The sequence below is a fragment of the Ictidomys tridecemlineatus genome, chromosome 12 (assembly GCF_052094955.1).
Source record: "Ictidomys tridecemlineatus isolate mIctTri1 chromosome 12, mIctTri1.hap1, whole genome shotgun sequence".
Lineage (NCBI taxonomy): Eukaryota > Metazoa > Chordata > Mammalia > Rodentia > Sciuridae > Ictidomys > Ictidomys tridecemlineatus.
Window position 1 is genome coordinate 42,485,759 of NC_135488.1, and position 20,163 is coordinate 42,505,921.

Genomic DNA, 20,163 nt, shown 5'->3' on the forward strand with positions numbered 1-20,163 from the left:
AAATAGAGGTGGGTGCTAAGATAGTGAGGACCTTCTTTTGAAATTAAAATGAACTTTTTTTTTTCTTTATGAATGTATATATCCAGCCAGAAGATAAGACACTTATGTGTACATTGTCTTTTGATGTGAAGGAGGATGTATTTGGAGATCTCATTTGGAAGGACCTTGATGATTTCCAACAAAGTACTTTGCCTGTGTCTCCAGCTCAAATTTGTCTTGTGTTTCAACATGTGCAGAATCACTACTTAAAACACAAAGCACATTAGCATTCATGGCAAAACACTTCCAAGTACCCTCAGAAATTACAAAGAAACAGATTCAAGTCCACATAAAAAAATCACCGAGTCTAATTTCAGTATTTGATTTTCTCAGATGCAAATATCTTGATAATTGAGTTGTATGATTTTATGCTTAAAATTACAAAAAAAAATTCCCATAATGTCATAGCAAAAATAAACCACCCAAATCAAAGTACAATTTTACATTAAGAATTTTTATCTTGGGGCAACTTTTTCTCCAATTTAGCAACCAAGAATATTTCCTCTTATTTCTACATTCTAATTGTTTGACAGGGTTCTCCTTTGGAGAGAAACACATACCCAACAGATAGGGTAAAGACATTTAAATATCTTCTCTAGGGTATAACCATAATAATTATATGTAAATTTTGGGACTTAATGTTTCTAAAATTGTGATACATAATATTCTAGGATGAATGTAATCCCCCTAAAAGTATTTTTGCAAACAATATTTTCTTTCACCTAATTGGTACGAAGGCTGTAATGAGTCAAGCAGAGAAATACTGTATATTGTAAATGCCAAGATGTAATGAATACATCAGTATCACGTAGCCCATACCAATGAATGTGTTACCGAAACAGACAACAGACTTAAATGTGTTTACCTTACGACATGAATGTCCTGCTTTCTGTATGAATTTTTTTTCAGAGCACTGCAACCAGTTTGAGCTCTGGAATTGTGAATTAGGTCGGGCTTGTATACAGTGTTCCATATAGAAGGCAGCTTCCTCATTTGTTCTCTTCTGACACTGTTTATGTCTGGTTGAGCCACAAATAGACATAAATAGAGCATAGAGTTGAGGGCTCACTTCACGTATGGGGGGCAGGGGGGGGTAATGCTTCAACCTCTTCCTATAAGAAGAGGCCACCAAAGCTGAGTCCTGAAGGAAAAGGTACTAAAGGCACAAAGTTCCATCACACCGATATTTTTTGACTTCCTTATTTCCGGGGTTTATATTGTTTAAAGGAAAAATATGATCCAAGCTTTACTTAAGACCGTTCAGAGCTGAATGCATGGGCAGGGCTGATACTGTAGGACCCGGGCTCTTCCTCCTCCCCCACCGGCTCTCTTTGCTTCCATCCCTCTGTGGTCCTGGGCCCCAGCTCAGGCTGCCACTTCTCACTGCTGTCTTCTATTTGGGTGGGCAGGATGCCCAGGTGGCTCTCCAGGTCTTCACCTACATTGCTCATTAGCCACCCTTCAGAAGGAGAAAGCATCCTGTCGCAGTGTGCTCTGCTGCCTGTGGTCCCCACAGAGCCCGCGGATGGCGATCTCTCTGCTGCTCTCAGGTGTCCCCGGACGCCAGGGCTATAAAGGGATGTTGCTAGGCTAATTTGGCACTGCCCCTTTCCAACAATGCAGCATGCACTTGGCAAAATTCAATGAGAGAGAGAGAGAGAGAGAGAGAGAGAGAGAGAGAGAGAGAGAGAGAGAGAGAGGGAGAAGTAGAGAGAGTGCGCACTGCTCACTAATTGAGCTATTTAACAGGCTGCGGAGCGGCCTGGAAAGCAGCCAATCATTACTCAGTGTCTTAATAGTATGGAGACTCTTGAATCATTCCCAGTAAGAACTTTCACATATTTGTTTGTTTGTTTTATTTTCGTTTGTCTTTTTTTGGGGGGGGTGGTGTGGGAAGATGAGAGGGTGGGAATAAAGCTGGGGAGGGGGCGCATAAACTGGGGGGGGGTACAAACTGTGAGCATATGTAAATCCAGACAGGGAAGCATAAAAAGCTTGTGTGCCTTCGAAGACTGGCAAGAAAGTCATTTAAGATGACAAAGAATAAAAAAAAAAAAAAAAAGAAGAAGAAGAAGAAGAAGAAGAAGAACTACAGAACTCAAAGAGGTTGGAATTTTTACAGGACTCTCATTGTCTTCCTGAAGTTTCTCTCTTTCTTTCCTTGGAACAGGTCACCTGGTGCCTTACTGGTGAATTTCTTTGGCCACTTGTCAACAGCCATGTTGAGTGTTGTCTGACTTGTCTCACGCTTTCCCTGCGGGGAGGGCGTCCGGCTGGAGCTGTGCACACACACACACACACACACACACACACACACACACAAGCACGCCACCACGTCGCTTGGTGCTGGGAAGGAAGGGCCCTTGGACAAGGAGGGTTTGTTGATTGGCAAGATGGCGGGAGTGAAAAGGCTTTGCCAACCCATACCCCTCTTTTCTTTCTAAACTTGGCTCTCAATTTCCCTTTTCCTGGAAGCTTCTGGGACGGCTGCCTCTCGATTTTCTCTTTTCAGTCCTTTGTATGCACATTTTGTATCCCTGCGTTCACACGGCCCGGGTTCCTCCTCATTGGTTCCTTTTTGAAACCTGGTGCTGTTCCATCTTCTCCTCTTCTCTTCTTGTTTTTTTTTTTCTTCCTACAATACTTTCTTTAATATTTACTGTGGGGTGGGCATCTGTTCAGGCTGATGGACTGAACTGCAGTGGGGAGCGGTGGCTGGGAGACCCACCTTCTCCTCTGTTCCCATCCTGGCCAAGCCATTCAGATTCACTGGGCCTCATTTTATCAATATGAAGAATCACCACAATGATGCATTTCTCAAACGTTCTATGAAAATTAATGGATAATTAATGGCGGCAGAGCAAGGTAGTGATTAAGAGGGCTGGCTCTGGAGCCGGGCCTCTCGGTTTGAATCCTGGATCTGCATCCGACTAACTCTTCAATGATCAGAATGCTCTAAGTTTACCACTGGGTCTCCGGGCTCACAGTTATCGAATATTTACTCTGTGCCGGGGGCCACGGTGACAAGCACTTTAGAAGCATCCTTGTGCTTCGTCACCAGGGCTCTCCTAGGAAATAGATCCCGTTATTATTCCCCTTCTGCACCCGGGCCAGGGCCAGGCACGAACACAGTGCTTGATATACAGTGGTTCGTCAATAATGGAAGAGCTCAAGCCATTTGACAAATTCAAAGTTTTTGCTAAAAGCTGAAATCAGAAGGGATGGCTGCCACATCTCTCGTCTCTCTCTGCAGTCTCCGTCAGCTTGCCCCGGGTCTTATGCTCTAGGAAGCAACGCAAACCTGGCACAGGGTAAATTCCGCCATGAGCACAGTTTACAGTGAAGGCAGAAATAAACAGAGCGAAGCCTGCCTCTGTTCTTGCCAACCCTGCTTTTCCCCCGTTCGCTTCATTCCCGTTTTAACGTCTCAGCCAAGGGCCCATAAAAGGGTTTACCACTGAGATTGGCTTCTCTCAAACTGTCAGAACTGTTGCCAAGTGTTGCTGTCAAATAGTGGCACATCTCTCCCCTCTCAGAATTCTGAGATTCTCCATGGCTTAAAAAAAAAAAAAAAAGTACATTTGTATATGTATGTGTTACTCGTGTTTCTGTGTGTGTGTGTGTGTGTGTGTGTGTGTGTGTGTGTGTGTATTCTCAGACACTAGGGGTGACTTCTGTTGTGGTCTGACTTATCAGTGATTATATCAGAAACTGAACTCGTCTGAACAATGAGTTCATCTTGTACCTGAGTCTAGAATTTCGTGAGTAGTTAGTGTACCTTAGGAATGCTGAAATAGTATCTCCATAGTTTAGAATTTTTGATGCGTGGTGCTTTTGTAGATATTAAAATGTTTGCTTTAAATGTTAAGTGACATGTTTTTATTCTCATTATTAAAAATACATAGAAGGCCAGTTTTTCATTCCTGGGTCACTTGGTTCAGTTTTTAAAAATTTTTGAGATACCCACCATAAGATTTTTTTGAAACCAAAATCACTTTTAAATGTTTCTACATCAATGAATTCTTAAAAAAACTATTATTCATTGACATAGAAAGGCAGTTGAATGGTATTGCAACAATTAAATTGGGAATTAATTGAGACAAAGAGAATATGCACTATAAGTGATATTACTTTGATATTTTAACAAGAATATTTTTCTGCAATTTTTATACCTTTCATTTAATGACCACTCATCATTCCATTAGATCCTAATAAAAATTGGGGGAAGAAATACAATCTATAATCCTCATTTTACAGATTATGAAAAGAAGACTGAGACAAAAACTTGTATCTGTCTGAGTCACACACAGTCTACCCCTTTATTCTTAGAGGATCGATTCTGCATCCCTCTGTGGATCCTGAGATCTGAGAATGATCAAGTGCCTTATGTAAAATGGTGTATGGTATAGTATATGCATGAAAACTGTATGCATGCTTTTATATATCTTCAAACCATCTCTGGGGTCCTTATAATACCTACCACAATGAAAATACTATGAAAACAGTTTATATTTAGGGAATCATCACTAACAAAAAGATCTACATATGTTCAGTACAGATGTGATTTTTGGGAAAACATTTTCAACCAATAGTTGTTTGACTCTGTAGATGCAGAACCCTCCAATACAGAGGGCAGGCGGTATACAGTAGGTGTCCTACCTACTTTCATTCACCAGCTTTCTGACTCTGCTCTGACTCCTTTAACTTCTGTGCTATCTTGCCAGCCAGGGCTAATAACGAAAGCATTAGAAACTTGCATTTCGTTTACAGATGACTAACATGGAGTCAGATAATAGCTTCCAGGTAAAATATTGGACATCCAATTAGATATGAATTTCAGATAAACAACAGAATCTTGTTAGTTAGATATAAATTTCAGATAAACAACAAAATCTTGTTAGTAGCATATTTAGTAACATAATGGGACATATCTACACAGAAAAAAAGATTCATTGTTTATTTGAAATTTATATATACCTGGCTCTTGAGCATTTAATCTGAATGTACTCAGAAAACAAAAAGTCTACTGTAAGTTTGCTTGAAACCTAACGTGGTTACAAACCTATCGTAATTACTTAGGTGTTCTGGAAGCCAAGCCTAGCCATGTACTGGTCTCATTCAGGATCCGAGGATGAGGATCACTGAGTGTGGACTGGATCTGGGTGAATTCTAAGCTACAGGGCTTTTCCCAGTTCAGTGACATAGAGCAAGTTCTGAACCTCAGTTTCTGCTATGGCTCAGACTTTAACTGTTCCCCAAGGACCCATAGGAGAAAGACTTGGTCCCCAGCATGGTGCTGCTGGGAGGTGGTGGAATCTTTAAAAGGCAAAGCCTCATGGGAGTTCTTCAGGACATTGGGGATGTGCTTTTGAAAGTGATTATGGGAACCGGGCTCCTTCTTTCTCTCTTTGGCTTCCCAGCACGAGGTGAAGAGTTTGCTCCATGCATTTCTGCATGATGTGTACCATAGGCCCAAAGCAAGGGGGTCAAACAATCATGCACTGAAACCTCTTAGACTGTGAGTAAAATTAAACCTTTTCTCTTTATAAACTGATTATCTCAGGTATATGTGATAGTAATGGAAAACTGACTAACAGAGCCCCCATCCATAAACTAGAGATAATTGTTGCCTTATCACCACTGTTGTGACAACCTGTCACAAATCTTCAATCATGGCAGGATTAGGAAAAAGTATTTCAATTCTATCATTAGTTCTGTCATTATTATTTTCATTAGCATGAACATTACAGCAACACAGGTAAAGAGGCTACTTAAGTATAGATCAGCACATCTTTTATTATGTTCTTCAGAGCTGTGTTGGCCAGAGGTAGCCACAAGACTCATGTGACTATTGAGCACTTGAAACATTCTGTGCTGTTATGTGAAAAATACACATTAAATTTTAATATATGTGACAAATAAACATTAAATCCCTGTTGTAGGGAATATAATTCATAGATCTAAGAGGAAACAGAATTCTTTTTTTTTAAATAAAATTGTTTATTGTGTTAAATATAACAAGAGTGATTGTAATAGGCTTATTGGAATGCAATTCCTAAATGCATTGACTTTTTTTTATAATTGATTTTATTTTTTAAATACATGACAGCAGAATGCATTACAATTCTTATTACACATATAGAGCACAATTGTTCATATCTCTGTATATAAAGTATGTTCACACCAATTCATACATGTGCTCTGGATAATGATGTCCATAGAATTCTACTGCTCACTTTCCGTTTTATCCCATTTTCCCTCTGTGTCCTAGAGAGACTTTGTCCTGCACTACATACATATGTGTGTGTGTGTGTGTGTGTGTGTGTGTGTGTGTGTGTGTATATATACATTTTAATTTTATTTTGGGGGAGTACTGGGGATTGAACCCAGGGCCATCTGCATGCTAGGCAAGCACTCTACCAACTAAGCTATATCACCAGCCCTAATATTCTTTTTTTTTTAAATTTTTATTTATTTATTTTAATTAGGTGTATATGAAAGCAGAATGCACTTTGATTCATCATACACAATTGCAGCACAACTTTTCATTTCTCTGGTTGTACACAATGTAGCAGTGCACCGTATGTGCAGTCCCACATGTACCTAGGGTAATAATGTCCATCTCATTCCACCATCTTTCCTGCCCCCATACCCCCTCCCCTCCACTCCCTCCCCTTTGCCCAATCAAAGTTCCTCCATTTTTTCCCATGTTGCTCTCGAATTATGGATCAGCACCCATTTATCAGAGAAAATTTTCAGTGTTTTTTTTTTTTTGCTTAGCATGATATTCTCCAACTTCATCCATTTACCTGCAAATTCCATAATTTTAGTTTCTTTTAATACTGAGAAATATTCCATGTGTAATATTTCCCAGTTTTTTTATCCATTCATCTATTGAAAGCATCTAGTTTGGTTCCTCAGTTTAGCTATTGTGAACTGAGCTGCTATAAATATTGATGTGGCTGTGTTACTGTAGTATGCTGATTTTAAGTCCTTTGTATATAGACCAAAGAGTGGGATGGCTGGGTCAAATTGTGATTCCATTCCAAATTTTCTAAGGAATCTCCATACTGCTTTTCAGAGTGGTTGCACCAATTTGAAGTCCCACTAGCAATGCTCTAAACATTCTTAATATATATATATATATATATATATATATATATATATATATATATATATTTTTTTGCCCCACTAAATAAGAGATGGCTGATGTAGCAAGGATGACACATTGTAGTAGGGGTAAAACAGATAATGAGTAGAATTCAAACCACCAACACAATTTCAATGTTACTGAGAAATGTTTTAAGGGTTTTTTAAATTATTATTTGTTCCTTTTAGATACACATGACAGTAGAGTGTATTTTGACACATTATACATACATGGAACATTTTAAAGCTTTTAACCTGGCCCCAAATTCTCATCTGGATCTATTTTCCATATGGACATGGCAAGAATTCTACAATGTAAGAGAAAAATTACAAAGAGTACCAAATGGGATGATAGCACCTGGACATTTGCTGAGATATCTGAAGAATTTTAGTATTGGCATAGCTACTGAAATTTCATAGAAAAATAATCTAATACAGCATATGTATGATTGTGTGATTCCCAATTAAAATATTCAAGGTCTGCATCTGTGAGCCAAGATCTAACACCTTTTCCAAGTTTTATAGGAACGTGGAGAAAACCTGGAAATGCCTGATTCATATTACACAGTGTAAATAGGTGTGAAAATGTACCTTTATTTACTAGGAATGTGAAATTCTGGGGAAGCATTTCTTTTAATAAATAGGAGCACCACAATTATTTTTCTGCTTCACCTCTTGGCTTCATGCAATGCTGTTGAACCTGCCCTTTTAAAGATTAATCAAATTCTGCATTTACAATTGGTTTAAGACTGTCACTATAATTTGGAACTCGTGTAATGTGAGAGGAATTAATTCAATTAAAACAAAATTCAGCCACGTGTAGTCCTCAGTCACGGAAAGCACCCTCGGGTTGTGCAAGGCCGTGGCTGGTGCTGAAGCCGTGCCAGGGGAGTGGTTTGGAATTAGACAGAAGGTTTTTACCTCTCAGTCGATGTCAATGTCTGTGCCCAAGGCTGGGTATCTCAGGGCAGCATTTGGTACTGTCATAATTACTGGGTTTTATTAGGAACCCTGAGGAAAAGGAAAAGATGATGTGATTTAGGGATCTCCCCCACTCTCCCTTTCCAACACTCCAGTCTCATGGGATGGGTCCAATTCGGCCATACCTCCAGGTGGGTCAGAATGGGAATGGGAATGAGTGTCACAGATAGTCTTTCCTACATAGTTGTCCATTGGTGCAATGGCTGTGGTTTCCCTCTTGCTTGATCTCATTTCATCTGAGGTTGGTGGGGTCTCCCAGCACACTGACCTCTGTATTGAAGGTGTGGAGTTTTCCACAGGATGAAACTGCCGATTCCTTAGAAGGGAGACAATTCCTTGGGCCCCTGTACTGGTCCACTCCTTCACCCAGCTCTCTGAGTAGGGCCTCTCCTCCTTGCATGTGTATATTCCTTCTAGGGCGTCACACCCCTTGTTAAGTTGCTATTTTGTGTGTGTATGTGGTGCTGGGGATTGAACCCAGGGCCTTGTGCATGCTAGGCAAGCACTCTACCAACTGAGCTATATCCCCAGCTCTTTCTTACAGTTCTCCTCTTTATCTCAGAAATTGCCGGACTGTAGGGATCAGTCCTGACCTTCTCCATTCCCTTTATGACTAGATGTATACTTCAAATTCCCTTGAGTACATCTCCATTTGCTCCTTTATAGTGGTGGCCCCCATATAGGCTTTTATTTCTAACAACTCAGCAAGTTTCAGAGGAGGAATGGAGCCTGGTAGCTCCCTCTTGTAGGCACTCCTAACCAAGCCACTGGTTCTGTCTGAGATCTATTCCTTGGACTCTGGAGAAGCGAAAGAGGTATCTCTTCATTCCTGACACTGCTCACCAATAAGGCTGAACTCCCCAACAGTTTTCTATCCTTTTTCTGCTTTGCAATCTTTTTATATAAATTGAGAGTAGTAAGACTGGTTCTGCCATCTCTCAGTGAACAGAGGATGGTGTCTGGCCCTGCAGGTTATACTATTTATCACTTTTCACCTGGGTCTCACTCTTCAAATATAAATCACAGGCCAGAGGCCTTTTAATTATTCTGAACGTTGACAAGACAAATGGAAGGTGATTTTGAGCAAAAATATTGTTATGGTTTAGATATGAGATGACATCCCCCCCCCACACACACACAAAAAAACCCTCATGTGAGATGATGTAAGAAAATTCAGAGGTGAAATGATGGGGTTATGAGAGCCTTAAGCCAATCAGGGCATTAATTCCCTGATAGGGGATAACTAGGAGGTAACTAAAGGCAGGTAGGGTGTGGCTGGAGGAGGTGGGTTCCTGGGGGCATGCCTTTGGAGTACAGATTTTGTATCTAGCTGAAGGAGTCTCTCTCTCTCTCTCTCTCTCTCTCTCTCTCTCTCTCCTTTCTGATTATCATGTGAGCCTCTTCCTTTCACCACACTCTTCTGCAATGATGTCTTACCTCCCCTTGAGCCCTATAGAAAGAAGCTGGCTGTCTGTGGACTGAGACCTCTAATACTGTTCTTGTCAGGTCTTTTGGTCATAGAAGCGAAAAAGCTGACTAAAACAACTATCTTCGACAAAATAGTAGGCCAACAGGTGATGGCCATGTGGAACGAAATCTGAGGGAATCTCAGGTTTCCGGATGCTACTTAAGTGCCTTTGGGCTAAAATTTGCAAAATCAAATGGGCAAGTAAGTATGGCCATGACAATTTAAATAGATGAAAAGTGGGTAATTGCATGCTGCTTTTTATCCTGCCACATATTGCATTAAAAGTTACTGTCTAGAGCCATCTTCTTGGGAAATAGGTGAGGTTAAATAAGTGACGATTTTTAAATCATACCCGAGGAGAGAGCCATGGAACTACATTCTTTAGCTCCTGTAAAGTCCAGCCCAGGGCTCTGACCATTACAAACTCGATGCATATTAAATGTATGATTGTAAACACAATTCCTATCTCTCCATTAAAATTGAAGAGAGCACAATGAGAAAAATTATCTTAAAATGTAACCCAGAATGAAATACAAGTCATTTCAATTTACTTCTTAATTAGCTTGAATAACATATTGTTGTTATTCGTCTTAAACTTGTGTAATGATCATGAGATAGATAGTGGAGGATATTTGCAGTAGGTTCTCTAGGTTGTGTTAATAAAAAAAATCTTCCTGTTGCATTAATATATTGTTACCTTTTGCATAAAGTGCTCAAAAGATCATTTTCAGGGTTTGTTTTAGAGATGTCAAGGGAAATGCTTTGGCTATAAAATCAAAATTAGGATCCCCTTTTGAACTTCAAGCTAAAGAGAGTAACCCATTGAACATACATGCATCTCAAATGTTCCAGGGCCTCAGAATGTTGGAGACTGTCAGGTCATGAATAAAGTTTGGTGCTCGGTAAATGCCGAGTTGCAGATAGACTAGAGCAATGATTCCAGGTAGCCTGTCCATTCGCTTTTGACTATCTGTATGACTGCAGAAGGCAACACAAGCAAGACCCTCCCACTGCTGAGTGGGTTTTAGCAGGAGCAAGAAGAGCTCTGTAGTTTGTATACAAACACTTCCAATCAGGAGTCACTCTCACCACCAAAGCTGGGTCGACAATAGCTTTTGGAAACTTGAATTTCCAATGACAAGAGTTTATTTTTTTTTTTATTTTTTATTTTTTAGAAAGAAGATTTAGTGTGAACAAGAAATTCAGACCAAAATTATAGAAGACCTACTAGCCACCAACTGTGGTTCTTTTTCTCCCCACCTAAAATTTTTCTTTTCTTTTCTTTCTTTCTTTAAGTTTTTGAACCTGTCCTGCAAAGCCTCCTTCTCTTACCACCACAGAGGCCCGAGCTGCAACCAACCTTGGGCTTCCACTTGCATTCCTGGTAAGTAACCACCGACTCTCCTTCCCCTAAAGAACATCCCGTGCTTCTCCAGGGCTCATGCATTTCGAGATGAGATGGCTTGACACTTGGCAGGTCCTGGATGAATCTCACCTTCTGCCCTCTATGTGTGTCATCAAGAAGCTTGTCATTTTATTGGGGCTAACTGAATTATATGGCGCCTGTCTTGGGGCTACAATATCAGTTGCCTGACAAGTTCAAAGTCATAGGTACACTATTGGAGTTGGCATCAGAAATTTGTTCTTAGGCTTCCTAATTTTCCAACTTAGCTCCTTGTCTATAGCCAACACTCCAAGTGGGGATAGATGGTGGCTTTTATCCCATGGTGGTCTGGATCATCTGGACCAAGGCCTGTGAAGTGCATACAGCAGGGGACAAAGGAAGTGTCACAAAGGCTGCCTCTTGTTATTATGACAAATGATTTAGTACACACGAGAGATTTCTTTTTTTTTTTTTTTAGAGAGACACACACACAGAGAGAGAGAGAATTTTTTAATATTTATTTTTTAGTTTTCAGTGGACACAACATCTTTATTTTATTTTTATTTGGTGCTGAGGATCGAACCCAGAGCCCCACGCATCCCAGGCGAGCACGCTACCGCTTGAGCCACATCCCCAGCCTGAATTTTTTTATTCTCCCTTTCTCTCAAAACACTAAAGACATCTCTATGTGCCTCCTTATTACCAGTTTATAAAATGGCACATTGAATATCTTTCAAAGCACTTACTTTGTCAAATCCTTCTTACCCACAACACTAGTCAAAAGCAACCTTCCTCCATCCAAGTTCAACCTCACATCTCAGTCCCCACCCAAAATCATGGTCAGACTCTCATAGTACCCTGGGATCTCATGGGTATCGAGGTCCCCAGGGAAAACATTTGTCCAATTCGTGATTTCATGGAGAGTGATTTTTTCTTTTCTTTTCTTTTCTTTTTTTTTATGTGTTAGTCCGCAAAACTAAACTTCAAAATTTTATAAATATCAGAACTCATTTCTGATAAGTGGGACAGTGAACAATGGGTGACAGGTGATGTCTTCAGGTTATTCTTTCCCAAATAATGTAATCTCTTCACTTCACTCTTATTTCCCTAGAGATTTTAAAATTTTTATTTGATTATTCACTTTTAAAATGACACACATATATGTATGTATGTATGTATGTATGTATATGTAATATGTATAACATGGTGTTTTGAAGGATGTGTCTATATTGTGCAATGACTAAATCAAGCTAGTTAGCATATGAACTACCTCACCTACCTTTTTGGTGGAAAGAATGCTCTGTTAACAGTTTTCAAGAATAGAATACATTGTTCTTATCATATTGCACAGTAGTGCTCTTGAATTTCCTCCTCCAGATAAGGGAGAACTTGCAGCCTTGGAGCTCCTCTCCGGCCCTCCCACCCCCAGCTTTTAGTAGTTGCTGTTCTCTCTCTTGGACCTAAACAATGTTCAGATCCTCTCTGTGTTCGACCCTGCACTATCTGTCTTTCCACGCCTGGCTTATTTCATTTGGCACTGTGTCTTCCAGATTCATTCATTCACGTTCTGGCTCATAACGGGATCTCCTTCTTTTGTGAATGCAGGGGATGCTGTTCTATTGGGAATGTATACCACCTTGTTTTCTTTATGTAGTCCTCTGTGGAGGCACGCTGAGATTCGTTATTGTGATGAGCACATGAGGACCTCATCAACATGCTGATTCCACTTTTCTTTGGAGATATATATATATATACATAATAGGGCTTATTGACTGTCCACGTTGTGTGTATTCTTTAAGTACTGCCTCAAGTATTAACTGTTGCTTTTATATACAGTGAATATTTGTTCCTGATATTGTTTCTCCTCTATAGATTCAATTCTTAGTTTGTGGAGAAACCTACACACTTTTGCATAGTTACAGCACTTCTGTGCCTTCACACCAGTGTGCGAGGGTTTCCCTTTCTCTCCATCTTTGCCCACACTCTTCTGCTGTGTTTGTGATACAGCCTGGTAAAGGTGTGAGATGGCATCTCAGCAATTCTCTGATGATGACTCATGTTGAATATCTTTTTCATCTGTCTGTTGACCATTTGCATGCCTTTGTTTAAGAAGTGCCTGTCCAGGTGTTTTTGCATTTAATTTGAGCTGTTTGCTGTCTTACTGGTGAGTTGTTTAAATTCTGACACATTTTTGATATTAGCCCCTTATCAGGTGGGTAGCCTACAGATATTTTCTCCCATTCTATTCGTGATTTCATCACTTTTTGATTATCTCCTTTGCTGAGCAGATGTTTATGGTTTGCTGTGATCCCCTTTGTCTATTTTGGGTTTTATGCCTGTTCAGAATTCTGTCTGTAAACTCAGGTCAGAGCATATGCATATTTTGTCTTTCCTGGTAAGTGGCCTGCTGAATTTGGAGTGCTGTGCTTAGATTTGGTGATGATTCCACTGTTTTTTTCCTCATCCACCTAACATTTGCCACTTTCTCTGTTTTCTCCACCATTCAGATGAGTCTCCAGAGGCAGAATCTGTGGCAGCTCAACCTTGAAGCTCTGCTCCCACCCTAGCACCAGCCACGTTGATCGGGGAGTCCACTCCAATCTACCCTCAGGCCTCAGCTCCTTAACTTCTTCTCTTCTGTGCATTCCATGTGGTTTGATGGCCTGCAAAGGCTTATGCATTGCTTATGCTTAGGCATTGAAAGCTTGTTCCTTGCTGTGGCGATGTTGGTAGATGGTGGGAATTTTAGGAGGTGGGGCCTAGTGAGAGGCGATTAGGCCCTTGGAGGTATGCCATGCAAAGGGACCCTGGGACCCCAGTCTCTTCCTCTCCCTCTTTGCTGCCTCCTGGTCCTGACCTAAATAGTACTTTGCTATACCATGTGCTTTCACTAAGATGTACTATACGTCACCACAGGCCTAAAGCAAGGCTGTAATGGGACTGGAATCTTCAAAAATGTAAACCAAAGTGAACCTTTTCTCTTTATAAGGTGATTATCTCAGGTGTTTTGTTCAAGTGATAGAAAACTGATGGATGCAGCTGGTGACACCTGCAGCCGATTCCCATCAAGCTTTATCTGTGCAACATGCCTATGTTATTATTTATAATCCTTATTTCACAGATTTGCACACTGAGGCAGAGGTGACAGAACCAGGATCCAGAGTCAGGCAGTTTCCATGAGAACCTAGACTCCTACTGATTGCTTTCATTGGCCCATTGAACTGCGAACACACAAGATGGAGCAGGGAGCTGCTGCTCTAGGAGTGGGTAAGGTCTCTGCGGAAGGATGTGTTGAGGGAATGATGAGAACCTAGATGGATTTCTTACGGATGGGGTGGCAGAGGGTGCCAGAGGGTGCCAGGATGCAGACAAAGAGGAGGACACCCAGGACGCAGTGTGATAAGGAGAGCCAAGGGGAAAGAATAGTTCCTGGATGGAGTCCCACATGTCTTGATAGACAAGATGAGTGTCACCAAGTGTGGTCGGCTTTAGGGACGTGAAAGCTCCTGTTGACCTTGTGCATCTGGTATTTTAAGAACTTGTCATGCTGAGGTAGCCGCCAACGTTCACCCTGAGACTTTTGTTTTCTAGATTTAGAATTTTAGAGCGTATCAAATTCTAACGTGGTAATTCCTTAATGTGCACTGGTATTCTGTTTTCATTTTATCATGCATTGCACTTATAAGCCGAAATATACTTATGCACTTAAATAAGATTTTTCTCTGCCTAAATTGCCAATCTCCTGAGAAAAATCTGATAAACTAAATTTTAATTAATCTCCGTTATACCCTTCTCATCTTTCCTCAGATGAATTAATTTCTTCCCGTAGCAACTTAATACCTAGCTCACTTAGGCGCTGGATTTTACCTTAGATTCTGTTACTTGTTTCTTCCATTCTCCACCCATTGGTATTTTCCCCCCCCAAATTATCACATTTTTAAACGCAGTTGCTTCTTTCCTAAGATCCAGGTGATGTTGATCTATTTTTCACATTTTTTAAAATTCACCAAGATAATCTTTATCAGGTACTGGGCCTTGGAGTACTGAGCTCAGCCAGGCATCATCCTGGCCATTACGTCTATCAATCAAGCAAAGGCGACAGAGCAGTGAGCACAGGGACAGTGGATCTTAGGGATGTCCTTGCTCCCGCTGGAGAAGTCGATTGTAGTGCAAGAGCGTGTACTTTTGAAATGCTGTCTTGTCCCAGTCTTGAGGCCCTGGCTGGGAAAGGGTCAGTTCATGTTCTTCAGGGGATGACTAAGTCCCTACCGTGTGACTTGATCTTGACATGATCTTGAAGCTCTTGGAACTTCAGTGGCCACGATTTCGCAGCGACCATACTTGGTGACCTTCATCTTGTCTGGCAAATAGTTGAACGAAAGTTGTCACAACAATTTACTCTGGTTTGGTGACATATTAAATTGCCTGGTGATGGAGATACATGGTAACTGAGTCCTACTAAGCCCCTCTTAGCTGATGTCGTCAAAATGATATTATTTAGGAAGTGAAGAGCAGAGAGGAGTTTGTCTAAGGAGGGTCAAGCACCAAAGGTTCAAGACTGAGGGGTGGCCAGGTGCAGGGGCACACATCTATGATCCCAGCAGCTCTGGAGGCTGAGGCAGGGAGATGATGGGTTCAAGACCAACCTCAGCAATTTACGGAAACCCTGAGCAGCTTAGTGAGCCCCTGTCTGTAAATCAAAAATAAATCAGGGGCTTAGGAAAGTGGCTCAGTAGTTAAATACCCCTAGGTTCAAAAAATCAATAAATAATGAAGACTGAGGGACGGGCAGCAAATGAAGATTTTGGTGAGAACAGGGTTGTGATGGGGGTGCTGTGTGATGCTCCAGAGCCAGATCTTAGAGTATCTTATTGCATAAGATGGGGGCAGAGACATCGTATAGAAGTCCAGCTGGTGGACAGTGAATTGTCTTCTATAACCGCACTGGTTTTCTAGACCCCCCCCCCAAAACCTCTTTTCCCAGTTTAACTTGCTATTGCTACAGTTCTCTAAGGCACCCAAATGGGAAGTTTTGATCTTCGGGGAAAGTGAGCTGCTTTTGCCATCGCTGAAGCCTGCGTCCAGCTGTCCCCTGACTTGCTTACCTAGGCGGGTTGATGGAGTGACCCTCTTGTTTCGGGATTTGGTTCTACCTGTTAAGGGGTAAGCCGAGGAGACACGGGGTCCCTTGAAGAGGTGGAAAACGAAAACAAGAATAATGTAACCCCGTGAGGCTCTGAGATAATAGGAGGCTAGAGATCTTAGGAGAGCATTCCTGAGAGACGGAAAGGAAGATAAAACCCAAGGCACCCAGTCAGCCGGACACGTCCCTGTGAGATGAGGGAGTCCATGATGGCCAGTGGTGCGGACATTCTGACATTTCTTTTCTCAGACGATAACATCCTACCTTTGGGAGGACTAAGACAGAGCATGCTCCATGAGCTTCTCAGATTTTAGGTCTCTTCGCAGCCACTAAATCAAATGGAAACTTTTTCTCCAGGGGAAAAAAAAAAATCATCATTTTTTTTTTTTTGGATTTAAAATAAGGGAATCAGTGGCCATTTAAATTCATTCAAGTCTAGCCAGGTGCCGTGGCGCACACTTGTCAGCCCAGTGACTCAGGAGGCTGAGGCAGGAGGATAGCAAGTTGGAGGCCAGCTTCTGCAACTTAGCAAGAGCCTGTCTCAAAATAAAATTTAGACAGGACTGGGATGTAGCTCCGTGGTAAAACACTCCTGGGCTCCATCCTCGGTGCCAGAAAATGATAATAATAAAATCCACTCAAAGCAGGTAGTCATGAAACTTGCTTTGAATGGTTAGGTGAGGTGGATGGTTTTGTCTCTGTGGAATTAGCACGGAATTCACCCAGCTCAGGAGCCGAGGACCAATGCCACAGTGTGAAGGGCAGGTGGGCCAAGGGACCTTTGCTTCCCATCATGACGAGCTCCTAGAATCTCTACTGTTCTGATTGCAAAAGGTCCATTTTTGAAGAGTGAGAAGTTCAGGTTGGGTGACTGAAGGGCTTCTCCAGAAGATGCAAGCAACCTCTGTTGACAAAATGACACAGACCACCTTACTAACGAATTCAAAATCCCTAAGGAAGTACGTGAGGTTCCAAGCTTGGTTAGAGGTGGGACACTCTCTCAGATGAAACAGAACAGGATTTTGAGAAAAATCAAGCTATTACCAAAATATCGTCAAAAATTTTTAAGGAAGCCACATCTATCCTACAGGTATTTTATAATTTTTTTTTTTGGAACGACTATCCTGCTGATCATAGAAAAGAATAAATTAATTAAAATATCTTCAACGTCCCTTTCCATCGCTGTGACTAATAAAAATATATTGCAAACCTCAACCCAAAGAGTTGTTGTAAACTCAACCTAAAAATATAACCAGGAAGCATTTCCAATTCCCCTCTCAGGGATTGTAATGATCATAGGAGGCATTTCTTAAGATGCTGTGCAGTCGCTCACCCTTCAATCAAACAAAGCCCCGCTCTCTAGCCTTCACTCATTTTCCTAGGAGACCACAGCTGCTATTCACAACCCACAGTCATAGCATTGACTAAGTAGTTCTGGAAAAGCAACTCAATGCAAGGAAATTGTGAAAATTCTAAGAATTTACCAGGATGTCAACCTACCCACTGCACTGAGTTCAAGCACAAGGAAAATATTGGGTACATGTATGACTGCCACAGGATCAGTTCTGTGACTTTCATGAAACTTTTGTCTCTTCCCGGACTCTGGCCATTTTAGTGAGTGGCACCTTCAGATTCGAGTACACACCTGGCATCTAAGACCCTGCCTTCACCTGAGACAGGGAGTGCACCTTCGGGAAGAAGCGCTGTCTTCCCAGGGAGAAAGAATGGGCTGGACAAACCGAGCGTGATGTGTTTTCACGTCTGTTATGCAGTCGCACACTGCAGTCGTAATAGTAACCATCTTCCCTATTTTGTGCTTCACTAGGGCATAGGCGGCCAATTGTGTCGCCAGTCTGAGTCTGGATCACTTTCTACTGATGGTTTTTAATAACTGAAGACATTTGCAGCTGGAAGGTGGCCAGCGGTGCTTGTGACAGAGCAGGGGAAGTGAAGGCGGTGAGGGTGCTGACTCTGCCTGGGTCTGTGCTCCTTGGGAGGGGCAGAGTCAGCCATTAAAGAAAATTAAACCATTGAGGCCGTGGGTGAAGGTCTGCGAGCTGTTTAATGTCATAATCTGCCTGCTGTCTCCATCATCAAACTGAATGGACTTCTAAGTCGAAACGTCATAAAGGCTCAGCATAAAGGTTTATAGAAGCCAGGTACCCGACCTACCGCCATGCACGGCCGGTGGCAGGAAGTGTTTGTTATGTCTTACTCAACCTTTTGGGGGAAAAATAAATAAATAAATCCGGAAACGTGCTTGTCCTGGCAATGCTCAAAGCATTAAGAATGGATCCTCTTATCTGGATGGGGTGATCAGCCTCTGTAATAAACATATCCATTTCCTATAAAAAAATAATTTTAATCCAGATTCCTTTCATGGAAAATGGTGTCATGTTTTCCCCCCTGGTATGTGGCCAAAATGGGAGAGGAACAATCCTTGCTAAAGATGAATTATTTTTTTTTTTCTGAAGAGTTATTTTATGTTGTCATTCTCACTTACATTTTAATCCTCCCTAAAATAGCACAAAACAAAGAAAACACAAGCCTCCGAATTTCATTACAGGGCCTCTTATAAATGTGTACTCAATGTAAAAATGATATTTTTTGGGGGGGGGTCAGATAGTCTTTGGAATTCCTCCTTTCTATACAATCCCGGATTATTTTAAAGTTGGTGATTCATATTACTCAACATAATGACGTATTGTCCTGTTATAAAAAAGTGAAAAACAGTTTCAAAGATGCGACAAGAGCTGTCTTTCTAGGTCAACTTACCAAATATCTACAAATGTCTCACTTACCAGATTAGTAAAACAATGTCCATTAAATTCTTACAAATCCATAAGAGGTTATAAAACATAAGAAAAATAAAAAAGACATTCAACACATTAGTTTCCAGGGAAGTGTACCCATTGGGGGGCAGAGAGCACATAATTGGTATGGCTGAAATTTAAAAAGACCAAAAGAGTTGGCAAGAAAAGACTAGAAGGAGTGAATCAGGGACAGAAGAACATGATAGGAGATCCCCAAACACAAATTGATAGATAGATGAAAGAGGATTGTAGATTTAGGCCACGCCCAAGAGCCAGAGGCCAGGATGGGAGAGGGTAGAAGTAGCCAGGCATGGAGAGACTCCTGGGAAAGGTGGGAACCACGTAGTTGAATCACCTACCAGACTAGAATATTTGCTCTTCATCTAAAAGCTATGAAAATCCAATAAAGTTTTTAAAGGCAGGAAATGTCACCAGCGAGTTCGGTGTTTGGAAGGACAACTGAGCAACATTGAGACACTATCAGGGAAACCCCGAGGATCAGGTGGTAAGCTGATTAAAAGAAAGTTCATGGGTCCTTCATGACATCCAGGACAGGGTTACCACCCTGGGGGGCAGGGGGGACCCAGGTTTGGAGGTTCCGCAAACATATGTGTGCTTCTTCCTTTGAACTGTTTGCTTTCCTCCCTGAAAGTTGTCCAGCGTAGGATAAAGCTGAGGAAAGCTCAGAAGGAGGAGGACCGCATTATTTTATCCAAAACTTATCACGTTCAAAGTCATGTTCCTCATGGAGATGCGACCTTCCAGAAGAGGCCGTGGGAAGTGCAGGCTGGCCTGGAGATCTGACCATCTCAGACGGCATCCGCCAGGACCACGGCTCAGGCTCAAGGGGTTTATCATGGGAGTCGAACATGAGAGCATCTTCCAGAGGGAATGGGCACCTGAAAATGATCTAGACCCTATCCCTGGTAGGAAGCCCCTCCCCCATCAGGGTGTGGAGGGCAAAGGGGGGGGGTGTGCAATCTGGTTCCAGGAGCAGGAGGCTTTGAGGGGGGTCTGCTTGGTGGGGAGGCACTTCCAGGAGACACAAAGCCACTTCTGGGAAAGTCCGTGGAAACAGAAATACGATGGTGCCATCCCTTTTCTCCTCCCTCTAATCTCGCACCTCTGCTTCCACTGGCGGAAACCCACAGGAAGCAGTGGGTAAGGCATCCTGGGAAGGGGCGTC

At 41.8% G+C, this 20,163-nt stretch overlaps 1 long non-coding RNA gene across 2 annotated transcripts in view; it reads left to right on the top strand.

Moving 5' to 3' along the window:
• The window catches only part of LOC120884844 (uncharacterized), a 29,411-nt gene extending 9,514 nt beyond the window's left edge, over positions 1-19,897 (top strand). Inside the window, exons 2-4 of one of the 2 annotated variants that reach the window (XR_013428806.1) lie at positions 10,934-11,021; positions 13,529-14,288; positions 16,027-19,897. This is a non-coding gene — a long non-coding RNA (uncharacterized LOC120884844). Of the gene's footprint in view, positions 1-10,933; positions 11,022-13,528 lie in introns of both variants that reach the window. The other variant, XR_013428805.1, reaches the window with a different exon arrangement.
• The last annotated feature ends 266 nt before the right edge of the window (positions 19,898-20,163 follow it).